The sequence below is a fragment of the Vulpes lagopus genome, chromosome 11, assembly GCF_018345385.1.
Source record: "Vulpes lagopus strain Blue_001 chromosome 11, ASM1834538v1, whole genome shotgun sequence".
Taxonomy (NCBI): Eukaryota; Metazoa; Chordata; class Mammalia; order Carnivora; family Canidae; genus Vulpes; species Vulpes lagopus.
Genome location: NC_054834.1, coordinates 80,719,858 through 80,738,131, shown reverse-complemented (window position 1 = coordinate 80,738,131; position 18,274 = coordinate 80,719,858). Strand labels below are relative to the sequence as shown.

The 18,274-nt window shown below is 38.0% G+C and overlaps 1 pseudogene; it reads right to left on the bottom strand.

Moving 5' to 3' along the window:
- The window catches only part of LOC121471681, a 40,494-nt pseudogene extending 28,541 nt beyond the window's left edge, over nucleotides 1–11,953 (bottom strand).
- Nucleotides 11,954–18,274: the final 6,321 nt, after the last annotated feature.

The following is an 18,274-nucleotide window of genomic DNA, read 5'->3' as shown; positions in this document are numbered from 1 at the left end:
CTGTTCTTAAATATTAGTCCTGATGTAGGTTCCCTCCTAGAAGTGGAATTCTTTGCAAAATTTCACAATGCAAGTTCTTGCCCAGGGCATGTCAATTGGATTTAAAAAAACAACAAAAGAAATAGGAACAAAAAACCTCTTTTATTGGTTCTAAATATTCTGACATTCTTTCTGTCTATATTTTCAACTTTGCTCATAAACATATGCTGCTAGATTTAAATGGAAACAATCAAATTATATAAATTTTAAAATGTGTTGTTACATTATGCACTTTTGTCCTATAGTATGTGTTCTAGCCAAGCTCCTTAGAACTTTTCAATTTTAGTTGACATCTGGTACATTCCATTTGTCAACCCTATTTTGACATAATTAAGTCCATTTTTAGGAGATTCTAAAAAGTTGAAGTATATAATCAGATCATATATCCAGTCACATCATGGCTTGGACCCAAATGATTCTTGATAAATTTTTAGATTGATCTGGTTCTTGAAGACTGGTTGAGTCTTCTGTTGTGTGTTCATCAGACTGCAAATATCCTGGATTTCTAGCTTAGCTTTCTACTTCTTATAGATTCTTACAGGATTAAAGAAGCAAGTTGTTCCTTAGTGTTGTAAATTTTATAGTGATGCTTTTGGATGTTCCTTAATATGTTATGTGAAAAAAAAAAAAGAATGAAAAAAGGACAATTTGTGCCAAATTCACCTTTATATCTACCTACATACAATGTTCATGTAGCATGAAGGCATCTGATTTTTCCTTATGGATCCCTGCTGAAAAGCATTGCATGGTCAAAAATTAGTTTTTGAATTTGCAAGAAAGAGAGGTTAAAAGGAAGAATTGAAATAAAGTAGCAGCAGGAGGCATTTAGGTAAAATATAAAGAAGAATTTTACAATCACACTTAGCTAGGTTTTAACTTTGAAAGAACTGAATAGCAAATTACCAATCCACATTTCTCCCAGCATAACCCCCCCAACCAAAAGAAGATAGGAATGCAGAGTATCAGAAAGTCTACTGCAGGAACAAGTGCGATTTGGAAGCAGTCTTGTCCTATGCAACAAAGCAACCACAGCTTAACAGAATCTAGATACCCCGGGAAACAGAGGCCTCATGTTACTAGATTTGCCCAGAGTTTTCCCACTTCCTTGGTTCAAATATCTTAATCTGTGTACTGGGCAAAGAGCGAGAGTGCTTCTTTTTTTTTTTTTTTTTTCTTTTGTCTTTAACATTTCCTAGTGCTAGACCATATCCTGATATATTTTTTATTTTCGTTGATTTGTTTTCATCCCTGTAATCCTGGCTCTAAGAAATAAGTCCAAAATGCGCAAAGACACATTTCCCCTTTGCCCAGTCCTGAACTCTGCACTTATTAAAGTAGGTCATATAGATGTCTAAATCCTGTCTGTTCAGGATTTTTGTTTTGTTTTGATTATAGTTTATCTTTTTTTTTTTTTTTTAATTACCTTAGTTTCCTTCCAGAACAGAAGAGGCATCTGTCCTGCTTTGGAGTTTCTCCTCTTTTACTTGCTTTTCCCTCAAGCCAACATTGCTCTATGGATCTCAGTGCTTGTCTAATGTGAGAAACAGTAGATATGGAATCGTATTGTGTTTTTTCTTTCCAGGGAGGTTGGTAAGGGATAGTGATCTTATGTTTGTGCTTGTTATCATTAAAAAACTTAGTAAACCTCTACTGGTCAGTTATATCTGAAGAATAAAATAATATGGGTCTTTAATTTTTAGTCTCCCTAAGCAAGATAAGATAGTAAGTTAATAATAATTGGAAATCCAACATCACTCTTAGGTGTTGATAATGAGAATTAAGGCACTTACCTTGATTGAGCAGGTAAGGAGTAGGTAAAAAGAATATTGAATGATTATTGACTCGCCGTGACAGGAAGACCTACTGTAGTGCTACCTTACTGTTTACATGCTATTCTAAGGATTGACCCAATCTCCTTGACTTTCCCTAGAAGAGTGACATTGGAAAATATCTACTGCAATCTAGACATAATTGAAAAAGAGCTAAGATGCTGAATCCATCACCACCATTCATTTAGAGAAAAGAAACCTTGACCATGGACACAGCTGAGCAGAGTTACAATTTTCATGGATTCCTTTTGAAAATGATGGATTGTGCAAATGCATTGCTCTCCTTTCAGCCGCAAAACCTTCCTGAAAGGAGAATATAGTTTTACCAAAAAAATAATAAAATAAATAAATCTGTAACAGCAATGAGAATGGAAAGCAATGAGAATGGAAAATGAGAATGTCCTTATTATAGGACAAGATTTTTAAAACTTCTAGAAACTATAAGCAGTAGTCTGCTGCATAGGTGTTAAAAGGTGCAAGCATGTAACTGTTGGTGAGAACCCAGGAGAGAATGAAGGTTCTAAATTAGCAGGTATATGTAGTTTGAAGTGACAGATGAAGGATGCAGAAAACTGAAGGCCTGACTGTGGATTAACTGCACTACTCAGGGAGAGTCATGTTAGAATGAAATTGAACTTTAGCATACTAGAGATGGACAACCGTTCCTCATCAAAATAATAATAAAAATATTCTCAAATTATTCTCAGTTTTCAGAGTCAAGGGGCAAAGAGTTAGATGGATTAGGAATGCAATATAATATCAATTACCTTGACAATGTAAAATTAAAGCAAATATAAATAGTATATGGAAAGGGGGAAGTAAAAAGAAAGGATTTCAGAAGCAGTATTATTCTCATATTCAAAAACAGGGAGTAAATAAATACTGTAAAATGTAGATGATGCAAAATAATAATGCAATATAGCATTTAAAGTTATGTAAGCAATCAGTACCCATAAATTAATAATATAACTATCAAACATTGAGAAAATAAGAGCACAGGGACACCTGGGTGGCTCGGTGGTTGAGCATCTGCCTTCTGCCCAGGGCGTGATCCCGGGGTTCTGGGATCCAGTCCCACATTGAGTTCCCTGCAGGGAGCCTGCTTCTTCAACTCTGCCTCTCTTTCTGTCTCTCTCTCTCATGTGTCTCTCATGAATAAATAAATAAAATCTTAAAAAAAAGAAAAAGAAAAAGAAGAGCACAGAAAGGGAGGGATAAAATGAACGAAATTGTTTTTTTTTTTTTTTAAGATGTTATCAATAGGTATTTCCCCCGTTAATGAAATAAGAAATTAAAGCAAAACACTGTTTTATAATTATGGGGAAAATATCACGAGAAAAGAGAAAAAAATATAACAGAAAGACTGTTGGAATATTGTCCAGGATAGGAACACTGGAGTTGGGGAGGGTGGTTTTAAAGACATGCTTTTTTTTTTTTTTTTTTTTTTTTAATTTATTTATTTATGATAGTCACAGAGAGAGAGAGAGAGGCAGAGACACAGGCGGAGGAAGAAGCAGGCTCCATGCACCGGGAGCCCGATGTGGGATTCGATTCCGGGTCTCCAGGATCGCGCCCTGGGCCAAAGGCAGGCGCCAAACCGCTGCGCCACCCAGGGATCCCCTAAAGACATGCTTTTAACCATAAACTTTTCTGTACTAATTGGTTGATATTTATTACATTTTTTTTTATGACAGACTAACAGAATCAGGTTATTTAGCTCCTGAATTTAAACATGGCTCTAATGTGCATTCATTCTAAGCCACGTTTTCTCAAATGTGATGATGAAGGTAAACTATTTAGCATGATGCCTCTTACATAATAAGAGCTAAGTGAAACCTTTGTCGTTAACCTGCAAGTCAGCATTGACATAGTGATTGTAGAGCGATCACTCCACTACTAGTGTCTGGCCAGTAAGCACGGAGAGCACGTGGGCCACTCTGCTTCAGTTCATATCATAGGCAACCTACTAACAGGCAGAAAGGATGTTTGGCGTACGGCTTCGAATTTTTACTTGAAGTATTTTCCATGTATTAAAAAAGAACTTCTGTTTTTTATACATCGTTCTACTTAAGTGTAGGTTTGATTGAAGATGACATTAATTATAAGTAAGTCTAATTTGACAAATAGATGATAATGAGATAAATTGAATAACCAATTGAGAGAAAAATATGAAAATGACAGTGACTCTTCACTGGTCATTTATAGACTATATATACAGTATTTTAAATAATCAGATTTAGTATATTAATAACTTTATTAGTACATACATAGCATAAATGTGAGTTATGCTTACACCAAAATAAATCATTTCAATCATGCTGAAATAATATACCTATATTAGGACATTGCTTTTGAAGGGGCTAAAAGTTGAGACTATAATTCCATTTCCACAGAATCCATCATTAAGTTCTATATTAACTTTTAAATTTAACACAGTAAGTTTGTATTTTTTTAAACATAATGAGGTGGTTGCATGAATTTCTTTAAATATTATATATATATATACATAGCATATCATATAATAAAATCCTAAGATGCTTAATTATTTTCAATTCTGATTTAATAACATTTTTAAAAATAATGATTCAATAGTTTTTTAGGATTCTCAGTTCTCATCAGGATAAGTGTACTCTTAATCCCCTTTATCTATTTCACCCATCTCCTACCATCAGTTTGTTCCCTGTATTTAAGAGTATGGTTTTATGTTGTTGTTTGTATATCTCTTTCTTTGCTTAGTCATTAGCTTTATTTCTTAAATTCCACAGATAAGTGAAATCGCATGACATTTGTCTTTCTCCTACTGATTTATTTCACTTGGCATTATAGCTCTAGGCACATCTATGTTGTTGGAAATGGCAAGGTTTCATTTCATTTTTTATGGCTAAGCAACATTCCATTATATACATGTATATATGTATACTACCTCTTCTTTATCAATTCATCTACTAATGGAAATTTAGGTTGTTTCCATATCTTGATTTAGTAACGTTTAACAATTTTTAAGAAGATTTTATTTATTTATTCATGAGAGACACAGAGAGAGAGGCAGAGACACAGGCAGAGGGAGAAGCAGGCTCCCTCAGGGGAGTCTGATGTGGGACTCTATCCAGGACCCCAGGGTCACGCCCTGGGCCGAAGGCAGATGCTTAACTAGTGGGCCACCCAGGGATCCCACATTTAACAATTTTTAAGGAAGTTACAGATATTATCATGAGAAAAAGCAAAAAGTCATTTAGGAGAAATGTGTTATGCCACTATCCATTTGTTGACTGATTAGCACAATGGTGAATGTGACAAGCCTCCATTACTGCTCCAGAGCATATTTAAAGAGTAAGGAATGTGTTTACAACACTACTTTCATTCTCTGAACACAGGAGAGTCTCATCTAGAGAGACTACAGTGCGTATATTCAAAGCCTTTGTTAAATATGCTTTTGACAACTCCACTGGTGTTCAGGTATGTCAACAAATTTTGCCTTAAGGAATTCTTTTGCATATAATTAAGCAACTAGAATAAGATATTTAAACATGAACATGAACAAATATATTCCTGGGGTTGTCAATTCTTTATTAAGATTTTTTAAAAGATTTTATTTATTCATTCATAAGAGAGGCAAAGAGATAGGCAGAGGGAAAAGCAGGCTCGGTATGGGGAATCTGATGTGGGACTCGATCTCAGGACCCCCAGATTACAATCCAAGCCCAAAGGTAGATGCTCAACCACTGAGCCACCCATGTGTCCCTCTTTATTAAGATTTTTTTTTAAAATTTTGTCTTTACATTTTGATAATAACTTAAACATCATACACACACACACCCCACATTCTATACTATCTTGATAATCACCTTTTAACCAGGCATTAACAATTGATTTTAATGCCTACATCTCAGTTTAGGATAGATTTAAGAGCAGACAACATATTTTTACTTATTCCTGACTGTTGAAAAAAAGGACTCAGACCTAATTGCTAAGTTTTACATTTGTGCAAGTGAAATTCAAATGTTTTCCACAATGCTTTATAAAATATATATATAGGTTTTTCAGTTCAATTAAAAAAAAACTATTCAGAATTTCTCAGATAGGACACCAAAGCACAGGCAACAGAAAAAAAAAATAGATAAATAGGACTTCATCAGAATAAAAAATGTTTGTGTGTTAAAGGACACTAGCAACAGAGTGGAAAGGCAACTGAAGGAAGAGACTAGACTGCAAGAAAATATTTGCATATCATATTTGTGATGAATGATTAATATCCAGAATACGTTAACTTCTTCCACTTAACAACAACCTGATTTAAAAACAGGCAAAGGGCTTGAATGAATATTTTCTCAAAGAAAATATACAAATTATTAACAAGTAATGAAAAAATGTTCAATATCACTACTCATTAGAGAGATGCAAACCAAAGCCACAATGATATAAGCCCATGTTGATGACTGGTATAAAAAAGCAAATAACACCCCCCATAAAAACAGAAAATATTGGGGATCCCCAGGTGGCTCAGTGGTTTAGCACCTGCCTTTGGCCCAGGGCATGATCCTGGAGACCTGGGATCGACTCCCGCATCCCTGCAGGGAGCCTGCTTTTCCCTCTGCCTCTCTCTCTGTCTCTGTCTCTGTGTCTCTCATGAATAAATAAATAAAATATTTTTTAAAACACAGAAAATATTAAGTATTGATGAGAATGTACAAAAATTAGAACCCTTGTACCCTTTTGCTTTACTGGTGGGAATGACAAATGATGCAGCTACTGTGAAAAATGGTACGCTCATTCTTCAAAAATTAAATATATCATTTCCAAGTAACACAGTAATTCTACTTCTGCGTATATACCTAAAATAATTGAAAGCAGGGATTGAGCTGATATTTGTATACTAATCTTCACAGAGCCCTTTTTCACAGTAGCCAAAATGTTGAAGCGGCCCAAGTCTATTGATAGACGAATGGACAAACAAAATGTGATACATACATATATACATACATACATACAATGAAATATTATTCAGCTTAGAAAGGGAAATAAATTCTGACACATGCTACAACATGAATGTGACTTTAAGACTTTATACTAAGTGAAATAAGGCAGTCAAAAAGGAAAAATATTGTATGATTCTCCTTAATAAGCTAAATCCACACGGATGAGTCAAGGAGAATGGTGGAAGCCAGGGGCTGGGGAGAATGGTGAGTTACTGTTTAATGGGTATGAAGCATCTGTTGGGAAGATAAAAATAATTTCCAAAACTGGATAGTGGTCATGGTTACAAACAATGTGAATGTACTTAATATCACTAAATTATACACTTAAAAATTGTTAAAACATTAAACTGTATATTATACATATCATAATTTTTAAAATTAGAAAATTTTAAAAAGCTGTTTAGAGGCTCTCTAACATTATAAGCATCAAGTCAAGGGAACTCCTTTAAGGCAATTATTTCTTAAAACATGACATTTTAATTTGGGCAGGGTTCTATTGGTCATGATAATCATTAATATTGTCCTTAGCACAAAATAGAAAATGTGTTGTAGGACTTACAAAACAGATTTGAAATTGACCCTCTCAGAGATTATTCCTGTTTAAACATGTTATGCATTTCTTGGCATAGAAGTCATTAAAATTGAGGAAGAGATATTCCAAATGCACAGTCCAAATAATTAATTTCAGATAGAAAGGCATAGCAAATGCATAATCTAATATAGACATTTGTAACTCTCAGAACTTCAAATTTCTGGAATGATTTTCTTGTGTCTTTTCTCTGCTGGGACTCAGTCTGAGGCTTTCAAGGACACTAAATCTTTTCTGAACATTTCCCAGTTTTATAATCTGAAAATAAATAAATAAATCTGTTCTGTTGATACCATTTCTTCCAAAAGGTTTCTAACATCCCTGGGTGAAACAAAGTTAGAACATAATAGCTGTCTTTTCTTCCTAGTACATTATGACAACATATTCCAAAACAAATGATTGAACTTAATATTGCTCATCTGAACAACAGTGAACCATATTTTTTGTGAAATCAACTTACTGAGGTATATGTTGCATTATATAAATTGAACTATTTTGAGTGAATAACTCAGAAGTTTTATCAAATATATACACCTTTAACCACTAACATAATCAATATATAGAATATTTCTATCATCCCAAAATGTTCCCCCAAGACCCTGTTCAATCAATCCTAACTTCTACCTGTGATCAAGAAACCACTTATCTGATCAATAGAGCTGTAGATTTGGGTTTTCTAATGTTCCATTTGTGAAATTGTGCAACAAGTGCTCTTTTGCATCTGAGTCCCTAAAAGTGGAGAACTTTCTGGAGGAAGAAGAGATATGATAGGTCAGAGAGATCTGAAGCACAAGGAAAACATGGCTCACTGCTGCTGGTTTGGGGATGGAGGGGCCACACCAGCAATACTGGTGACATTAAAGAGCTGAGAGAGGCTCCTAGCTGTCACAGTGCAAAGAAATGAAGGTATAGAAATGAAGGGCTGACCCTATGACCACAAGAGACTGAATTTTATCAATGCCATAAATTAGTTTAGAAACAGATTCTCCCTCAGATAAGAAGGCAGCACCTGGATTTTGGCCTTGTGAGACCAAGAGCGGAAGAATCAGTAAAGCTCATCTGGGCTTCTGACTATACAACTATAAAAGCACTGAGTGGGTTTAAGCCACTTGGTTTGTGATGATTTTTTTATGGGAGCAACAGAAAACAAGTATAATATATAAAGCAGGAAGAAGAGGAATAATGATAATTGCAAGAATAATTACAATAGAAAAGGACCAAAACAAAAAAAAAATGATAAATATAGGAAAATGGGGCTCTTTGAAAACACTCAGGAAAGAGAAAACATCACAGAAAAGAAAACAAGAAACCTAAATTATTTTAGAAAGATAAGAATAACAAGACTAAAGACTTATGCCATTGCCATCTGGATTTATTCCATATTATTATTATATTTAAAATATGGTAATTGGGGTGTATTTAGGAAAATAAAACATCGGAACAAAAAAGTGTCTGTAAATAGACTTACATGTATACAGTAATGTTGTTTATTTATTTTTTTAAAGATTTTATTTATTTATTTCAGAGAGAGAGACTAAGAGAGCAGGAGCAGAGGGAACGGGCAGAGGGAGAAGCAGACTCCCCACTGAGCAGGGATCCCAATGCTGATGCCAGGCTCCATTCCAGGACCCTGGGATCATGATGATGTGAGCTGAAGGCAGACACTTAACCAACTAAGCCACCCAGGGACCCCTACAGTGACTTGATTTACAACCAAAAAACCCACTACAATTCAGTGAAGAGAAAAAGGTTTCCAATAAATAGTACTCAAAAAATAGTACTAAAATAAATATTCATATAAAAACCCCAAAACTTTGTCTATTGCCCCAAACCATGTATAAAAATTATTTTGAAATGGATTTGAGGCCTAAACGTTAAAGATAAAACAAGTGGCTGCTAGAGAAAAATCTAGAGCAATAAATTCATAACCTTGGGATAGTAATAGATTTTTAAAATAAGATGCAGAAAATATTTATCATAAAAGTAAAAAATAACTTCTGTTCATCAAATGACAATAATAAGAAAGTGAAAAGGAAAGTCACAGCCATGCAGTAAACATACTTATATAAAATATATCCATAAATATCCAGCATGCATATGAAAATATGTGTGACATTATTAGTCATCAGGGAAATGACAAGTAGAACCAGGAAACAATTATACCCCATCACAGTGGCTATAATTAAAATGATTAGTGATATCAAGTATATACCAAGGACAGAGACATCTAGAATTCTCATACAGTGCTGACAGGAGTTCAAATTGATTCAACTGGTTGGAAAATTGGGTATATCGATATGTAAAAATTTATCAAGTCATACATTTTGATTAGTGTATATGTCATTCTTCAATAAAAAGTTAAAAAGCAATGTAGAAATAAGAAAGACATAGAAAAAAAAGACGTAAGAGAAGACAGTAATTATAGGAAAGTACTATAAACTACATTATAAAAATGAATTTGAAAAAAATCAGTTCTTTAATTAATCCAAAGAATTATATATCTTTAATATTGAATCAAATGATATTTTTGTCAACTCAATTAATTAGCGAAAGAAATGAGACTTAATGACTGAAAAAAACCCTGATTATTCATAAATAATACATTTTTAAGCACACAAGTTCCAAAAACAACTAACGAAAAACCTTGAAAATTTATGAGATGTTTCAACAATATAGTCAGCTCTAAAATCAAATGCAAAAATTGGCATTATTTCACATACCAGGAACTAGTTAGATAATATAACTTTTAAAATTCTCTTCTAAAATAAAAAAAAATAAGTTTTAAAAATAAAATTCTATTCTAAATATCCAAATTGTTATAACAAATCTAGAAGTAAGGATATGAAATGTTATCCAAAATCATAAAAGATAAATTAAGAAAACATTATTAAAGAGCATGAAAGAAGATGCAATAAAGAATGAGAAATACCACATTGGGAGCAACCCCGGTGGCCCAGTGGTTTAGCGCCGCCTTCCGCCCAGGGCGTGATGCTAGGGTCCCGGGATCGAGTCTCACATTGGGCTCCCTGCATGGAGCCTGCTTCTGTCTCTGCCTGTGTCTCTGCCTCTCTCTCTCTCTCTATCTCTCTCTCTGTGTCTCTTTCTCTGTGTGTCTCTCATGAATAAATAAATAAAATCTTAAAAAATAAATAATACCACGTTGAATGTAAAAAAAAACCATTTTAAAGATAATAATTCTCCCCAAATTGACTAAATTTTAGCATATCTCCAAAAGGAATATCAACGTGATTTTTCATGAAACTTATTAAGATATCTAAAAGGCATATAAGGGAAAACAGGAGTAGCCATGATATTTTGAAAAGTAACAAGTTACAGGAACTTGTCCATTAGATGTCCAAACTAGGGGGTTTCAAAGTAATATTAGCCAAACATATTATGGTATGTAAATAGACTAGTAAAAGACTAAAAAAATCATGAAAATGTAGCATAAACAGACCTCTGAATATACTGGAAGGTGTTTTTGGCAGCAGTGTTATACATCAGCAAAGAAAAGATGCACTCTTCCTACAAATTATGCTAGGACAACTGGCTCTCCATATGGAGAATGATAAACTAGATGCCTACCTCATACACACTCAAAAATAAATTCCAGATGAATTAAATACCTATACGTAAAAGCAAAATACTGCAACATTTATAAGAAAATATGTGAAAGCATCTTTATGACATCTATGCAGAAAGAGAAAACAACACAGCAACCTTATCCCTGTAAATTAAAAGGAAATCCATGTCTGAGAAAAGTGTTTGCAATACCTATAACCAATTCCATTTTGGTGGTCATTTTTCTTCTGGAAACACAGCATGTGCATGGGAGGCACTTGCAAAGAAGTTCTTTGTAGTTCTTTGCAGTTTGGTGAAGTATTGTTTGGAAGAGTGAATAAAAGTGAAATTTGGAAGTATGCACATGTATACATACATATATAGAGATATGTATGTGTGTGCATAGATTTTATATGTTGCCTATTTGTTTATGCCATTTTTAAATACAGTTTTAAGACATTGCACTTTCCCTTACAATACAGTGCTCATAAAGTGCAGTGTTATTTCTTTTCCCTGTGCACACATTCCATATTCAAGTATCAAGAACGGCCAGATATTTGCTATAGCATCAACTTTGAAACTGCCATGGACTTTGCTACAAATTTGAGTGCTTCAATTTTTATTTATTTATTTGTTTGTTTGTTTGTTTTTGGGTGTAAAACAATGCTAGTCTATGCTAAGATGGACTTAATCAACATTTTTAATGGTGGACCCAGAGGAGGCACCAGCAGGGGAGGACCTCCACCACCAGGGAACTCCCCAGCATTCCTGCTGGCAAGCCTCTCACACCCTGGGGCTTGGTAAGGCTGTAATTGCAGACTTCCCAGCTCTTGCTGTTGATGTTCAGACCTTTCTTTCTCTGAAGTCTGATTCTTATCAAGCCACTTGATGCTTTCATTACATTTGTCAAGAATCTTTTTGTCCTCATCCTTGATCTTGCCCTCAACAGTTGCTTTCATGTTCAATGCATAGTATTCAAGCAATTCTTGGAAAACACCTGGTCTCACTACTTTTCATCTTCAGCTTTGTACTTCTCAGCTTCCTAGACCATATGCTCAACTCTTCCTTGCTCTCATATGTATACATATATGTATACATGTTTATGTATTCTCTTTGTTAAAATACACACAAACACACACCTATACATATATACGCATACACATATATGCACATATATATTCACTTATGTATATTTGTTGAAAATCCATAAAGTGGAATACTATATGAGTTAACTAATCTGGTTTTTATAATATTTGGATCTACAAAGATACTTACTGAATACATAATAAAAGGGCAACAGAAATGAGGAAAGAAAGATTTTAAAAGCATGTATAATGTTCTACTTTCATGAAAACTTTGACACAAAATTATATATTAACTGAAAAATCTTAAGCATACATGGATTCACTTATATTTTATTCTGTATTTTATTGTTATTATTAATTTCCAAAGTATCCTACTTTGTAAGACATGCTGCATTTCATGATTAATGTTCCTTTACCTATAAATGTTATAGTTGTAGATGTCATGGCATGAAATGTAAATATAATAGGACAAGAGGAATAAGCACAAGGGAAGACAATGTAAATGTAAAAGAATTCATAATCTCAAGTGGGGGCCTCAAAAATCCTGCAATTTGGAAAGAGCAAGAGAGTATAGTACAAGAAAAAGAAACAAGTCAGCAACGTGGAAATTACTAGGGTCTGTTGAAGGATGAATGAGGAGCCTGATCTGAATGGAGCAGATTTCACATTCTGGGATGAAGTGGTAGATAATTAGGGATTTAGAAAATAGTATGAGATTATGATGAGCTTTGAAATGAATCAGACACATTATTAGTTGATGTATATATTTCTTACATGAACAAATTTAATCTTTTTAATTAGACTTTTTTTGGTTGGTTCCACAATGGGTACGTCAAGTTATCTCCTAGGGAGAATTAATTCTGGTATTAATTTGTTGGCTTCCAGCTGCTTTATCACAAGTTATAGAATTATAGAATGGTCCAGAATGACAATGATGTTTCTACCCTTTAATTATATAAATCTTGCCTTTCTGTTCTCCAAACTTTTTCCTACAAGAAATACAGTCTGCATCTCAGGGAAGTTTTAATAATTTCTTGATGAAAGGAGCCAGAGATGGAGCACCTGGGTGGGTTAGTGGTCTCAACCATCTGCCTTCCGCTCATGATCCCAGGGTCCTGGGATTGAGTCCTACATAGGAGTCCCTGTGGGGATCCTACTTCTCCCTCTGCCCGTGTCTCTGTCTCTCTCTGTGTGTCTCTCATGAATAAATAAATAAACTCTTAAAAAAAATTAAGGAACTGGAGATTATTCCAGAAGAGTAGCCTGTGATTGACTTGGAAAAGTCAAGCCACAATGTGCTTGATTTCTGGATATGTCCTTTTTCCTGTGTTTTTCTGAATTTATATCTGATTGGGACACTCCCTAGGCCTCCACAATCTTCCCTAATTCCCTCACTACTTATTCCCATTTTGATTTATATTAGAAATAAATATTTTCTTCTTTTCATATAACTTTTCTCCGTAACTTCCAAAAAAAGTTTTGTTTTCTCTGAAACCAGACTGCCTGGGTTGGAATATGAGTTTTGTTACTATCCATGTAACTTCAGGCAAGTTATCACTTTCTTAAATTCTCCATTTCCTCAGCATTTTAAAGACGCATCCCATAGGAGTTTTTCCAAATATCAAGTAAATTAATACTTATTAAGCACTTATAATAATTCCTGTCACTTGGTAAGTATCAGAAACATTAGTCGTCTGCTGTTTCACTATCTGATATTTATTTGGCATTTCCCCTAGTAACCTCCCACTGATATCCTTGAGGAAGCACCAGTAGTCTCTGTGCTTCTAGAGAAGATTCTACTCCATTTGCTATAAGTGGACATCGGACCACAGCATGACAGATTAGAGCAACACATACTCCTGGCCGTAGGATTGATGAGGGGAGGGGCATACTAAAGGCAATGAGGGGGAGAGGGAAGGGAAGAGCAGGGAGAGGTGCGAAAATGAGGTATACTTCTCTTTTTACTCATATAAATTGTGAAAAATGCCAAGTGAAAGTTATCAGTAGTTATTTAATAGGACACAGTCAGAACTAAGACCATGTCTGATTATATTATACATTTTGTATTTTTCTAGTTTGGGTTGTGTTTCTTGTCACCTGAAGCAAGTATTCTAAATTATGTACTTGGTCTAAGAAGCTAAGAGAGGATAGTTGCCTTTCTATACTTAGTTTAATCACAAAATCCTTCTTAAAATTAGGAGGTGGTGTTTAAGAGGAAATTGGGTGAATTTTCACAATATTTATTCTCCTAATCCATGAACATGGAATGTTTTTCCACTTCTTTGTGTCTTCCTCAATTTCCTTCAGAAGTGCTCTGTAGTTTTTAGAGTACGGATCCTTTACCTCTTTGGTGAGGTTTATTCCCAGGTATCTTATGGTTTTCGGTGCAGCTGTAAATGGGACTGACTCCTTAATTTCTTTTTTCTTCTGGAATGAAATAGGAGAGATCACAACTAGCAGTGAAGAAATACAAACAATTATAAGAACATATAATGCACAACTATATGCCAACAAATTAGGCAGTGTGGAAGAAATGGGTGCATTCCTAGAGATGTATAAACTACCAAAACCGAATCAGGAAGAAATAGAAAACCTGAACAGATCCATAACCAGCAAGGAAATTGAATCAGTTCTCAAACATTTCCCAATAAACAAGACTCTGGGACAGGATGGCTTCCCAGGGGACTTCTACCAAACATTTAAAGAATTAATAGCTATTCTTCTGACGCTGTTTCAAAAAATAGAAATGGAAGGAATACTTCCAGACTCTTTCTATGAGGCCAGCATTACCTTGATACCAAAGACAAACACCCCACCAAAGGGAGAATTACAGATCAATCTCCCTGATGAACATGGATGCAAATATTCTCACCAAAATATTGCAATAGGATCCAACAGGACATTAAAGGATTATTTACCTCGACCAAGTGGGATTTATTCCTGGGCTGCAAGGTGGTTCAACATCTCCAAATCAATCAATGTGATACACCACATTAATAAAAGAAATGACAAGAACCATATGATCCTCATTAGAGGCAGAGAAAGCATTTGACAAAATACAGCGTCCATTCCTGATCAAAACACTTCAGAGCGTAGGGATAGAGGGACATTCCTCAGCATCTTAAAAGCCATCTATGAAAAGCCCTTGGCAAAGATCATTCTCAATGGGGAAACACTGGGAGATGAGGGGAAACACTTCCCCTAAGATCAGGAACAAGACAGGGATGTCCACTCTCACCACCACTATTCAATATACTAATGGAAGTCCTCGCCTCACACGATGTCTGCCTCTTGGAGCATTTCCACCCCATCGTGGTGCCCCCATTGAAACGAGGCCCGAGGGAACGTGCTATTGTGGTACTCCATCGCTGGAGCCCAGGCCACTTTCAAGTGGTGCTCCATGGCTCATCCCACCCCTTCTGGTCAATCTTCCATCCGTATGGCTGTGCCTCAGAGACACAGGATACCAGCCCACACGCGTTATAAATATCACCCATAGACCCCTGGTGATGTGCCGAGGAAGTAGATTCTAGGCTGATCCCCACAGTGCAGGTTGGGAGACTGCGGACTGTTTGAGAGACCCAGTGGGTTAGGTAGGACACAGCACTGGGAAAACACAGAAAGACAGGTCTGAATTCAGCCCCGTGTCCTCACAGGCAGACCTCACTTGCATGTTCAGCGAGTTGTGTCTATGGCATTTTTTGGCTCATGATGTACAGCTAAGGGGGTGGCATGGGGTCATCTGCCAAGAAGGGGCTCTGGATAGGGCTGACTGAAGGAAGGGGCCCAGGTCCCAGGAGCTTGAAAAAGTGATGTCACTTCCTTGGTGACAGGCCTGCAACTGATTTAGAACTCTGGTAAGCGGGCACCTGCATTCTGCAACCGCTCACTTTACTGGAGACGGTGGAGAGAGCAAGATGTCCTCTTGCTGTTGTCCTACTTTGAGGCGCTCTGGGCTCAGGAGAGTCCAGAGCGAGAGACGTTCATGTTGCTGGCGACGCCAGCTCGGCCCTCTTCTCCGAAGCTTCTGCTTCTGTGGCGGGACACCTCAACAGGTACCACAGGCAGCCTGGGGAGGCCACTGGAGAGCAGGCCACTGTGATCTCAGCTGAGCGGGCTCGCACCTCTCACACCTCACTGTGTGTGTGTGTGTGTGTGTGTGTGTGCGTGTATGCGTGTGTGAGTGTGTGAGTGTGCCTGGGTCTGCGTGTGTAAGTGTGTGTGCGTGTGCAGAGGGGACAGAGGAGAGGAACGTGCCCTTCCTGGGCACAGACCAGCTGCCAGGTGTTGGAAGCCTGACACACCTTTGGTGTTCAGGCCCCAGGTCGTAGCAGGCAAGATGAGAAGGGGAGTGCTGGGGACCAAGCTCAACTTGCAAGATGGTAGTCATGCGCCCAGGAGCCTCTTTCATGTGGCTTCCTCCTTGCCAGATGTCTCCACAGCTGCCCTCTGGCCCGAACAGGAGAACGCGACTTCTAATGGGGGTGTCCCCTTGGGGTGATGTCGAGGGAGGACCCTAATGTCTCTTGGCCCTGTATGTACGGGGCACTGTATTTGCAGAGCTGCACCCAGGAGGTCTTGGAGGAGATGGTCTGCGGCTTCAACTATTCCAGCTGCCTAGACAATGACCGGGTGCACCCGACAAACAGGGATCGGTGCTGTTCTGAGGTGAGAAAGGGGAGGGGCTCACCACAGCAATATGGCCCCCACGCGAACACGGAGAGAAACCTGGGGCCCTCCCCCAGTGTGTCCACATGAGTGTCCCACGGGCCCCACCGCAAAGAGACCTGAACCTCCACGCCTAGCCTCCAGCTGCGTATGAAGACGCTCCTCACCTGTGTTGGAAGGGGGAACGGTGCAGAATATAGTTCATGATTCTGAGGAGTTGCTGGGGGGGTTGTTTTGTTTTGTTTTTCCCAGAGCCAGAGTATCTTTGCGTTTTACTTCTGTTTTTATTATTTCACCTACTCGTCCCAGATATGCTGCGTAGAAGCCAGCTCCACTGTCCCTGCAGACCTTCTCCGAGCCCTTCCAAATCATCACACTAAAGGGGGTGATTTAACACAAAAGGAAGGGTGGCATGAAGCCATCCTACGTGTGTCCACACAGAATGTGTATACAGTTTCTCTGTAGATTCTCCCTATATGTTTCCCTATAACATGTCGTCCCTCAGAACACGTCAGGTCATTGTAGGCCCAACAGCTCATGAGCTGTCTCCCTATAGGTGTTCGCAGTCCTCCAGCAATAGGGCCGTCTGCCGCAGGGATTCAGACTCTCAAGGCCCTTGGCACTTGACCTGACGCCTTTCTCCTGCCATCTCTGCAGTGCTGCGAGGAGCACCTAATGTGTCCCCACAGACTGTTTTGGTTGCTAGAGCTGCCATCACCTGGAACCCCAGATTAGGGGGAAGGCCTCTGATGCCTCCTGGCACCAGTAGCTGGCTCTTTCTGTAATGGTCCACCCAGGAAATCTGGGATGAGTTGCTCCAAGAGTTCAACTCCTCCGTCCCCCCTGACAAGCACAGGGGCATCAGGCCACCAACTACATCCACTGGAGGCCTGCGGTGAGAGCAGGTCCACATTCATGGTCAAACTCAAGACCCAGAGATGATCAGGGCAAGCCCAGAACGCAGACTAGAAACAAGTGACGCCGTTGGGCCCTGCAGAAGGGAGGTTTCCCCTGAGCCTTCCTCCCTAGGCCAGGGACAGCCCAAGCCACATGCGCTGAAGGGAAACCCCACGCAGCCCATGCTCTGGTCTCTTCTCAGCCCCAGTGTATGTGATCTCGAGCAGCATTTGAGGGTCTAGGCCTCTGTGTTCTAGCGGCAGACGGGATGGAACTGAAGACTCCGTGGCATCCTGGTCTTCATAAAAGCTATTAGTTGAGAGGAATGCAGTTGTTGCTCAGCTAACACAACGTGTCGAAGCTACCAAGGGTTTTCCATGTCTTCCCTAAAGCCAATGGCACTTTGAAGCCTCGAGCCTTTTTCTGTGTGGGCACCCAAGGCCCTTGTCCTGTACAACTCCCCGAGGGGATGGGAGTCCCTGGGCAGAGCGCCAGACCCTGATCTTCCCAGTGGTTCACGGTTTCGAAGCTGACTGCAGGGCCCCTCCTTGTGTCTCTGGTGTGAAAAGGAATCAAGCCTATCCTTGGGTGAGGCCAGGACCATGCTGACGCTCAGAGAGGGGAGAGTGG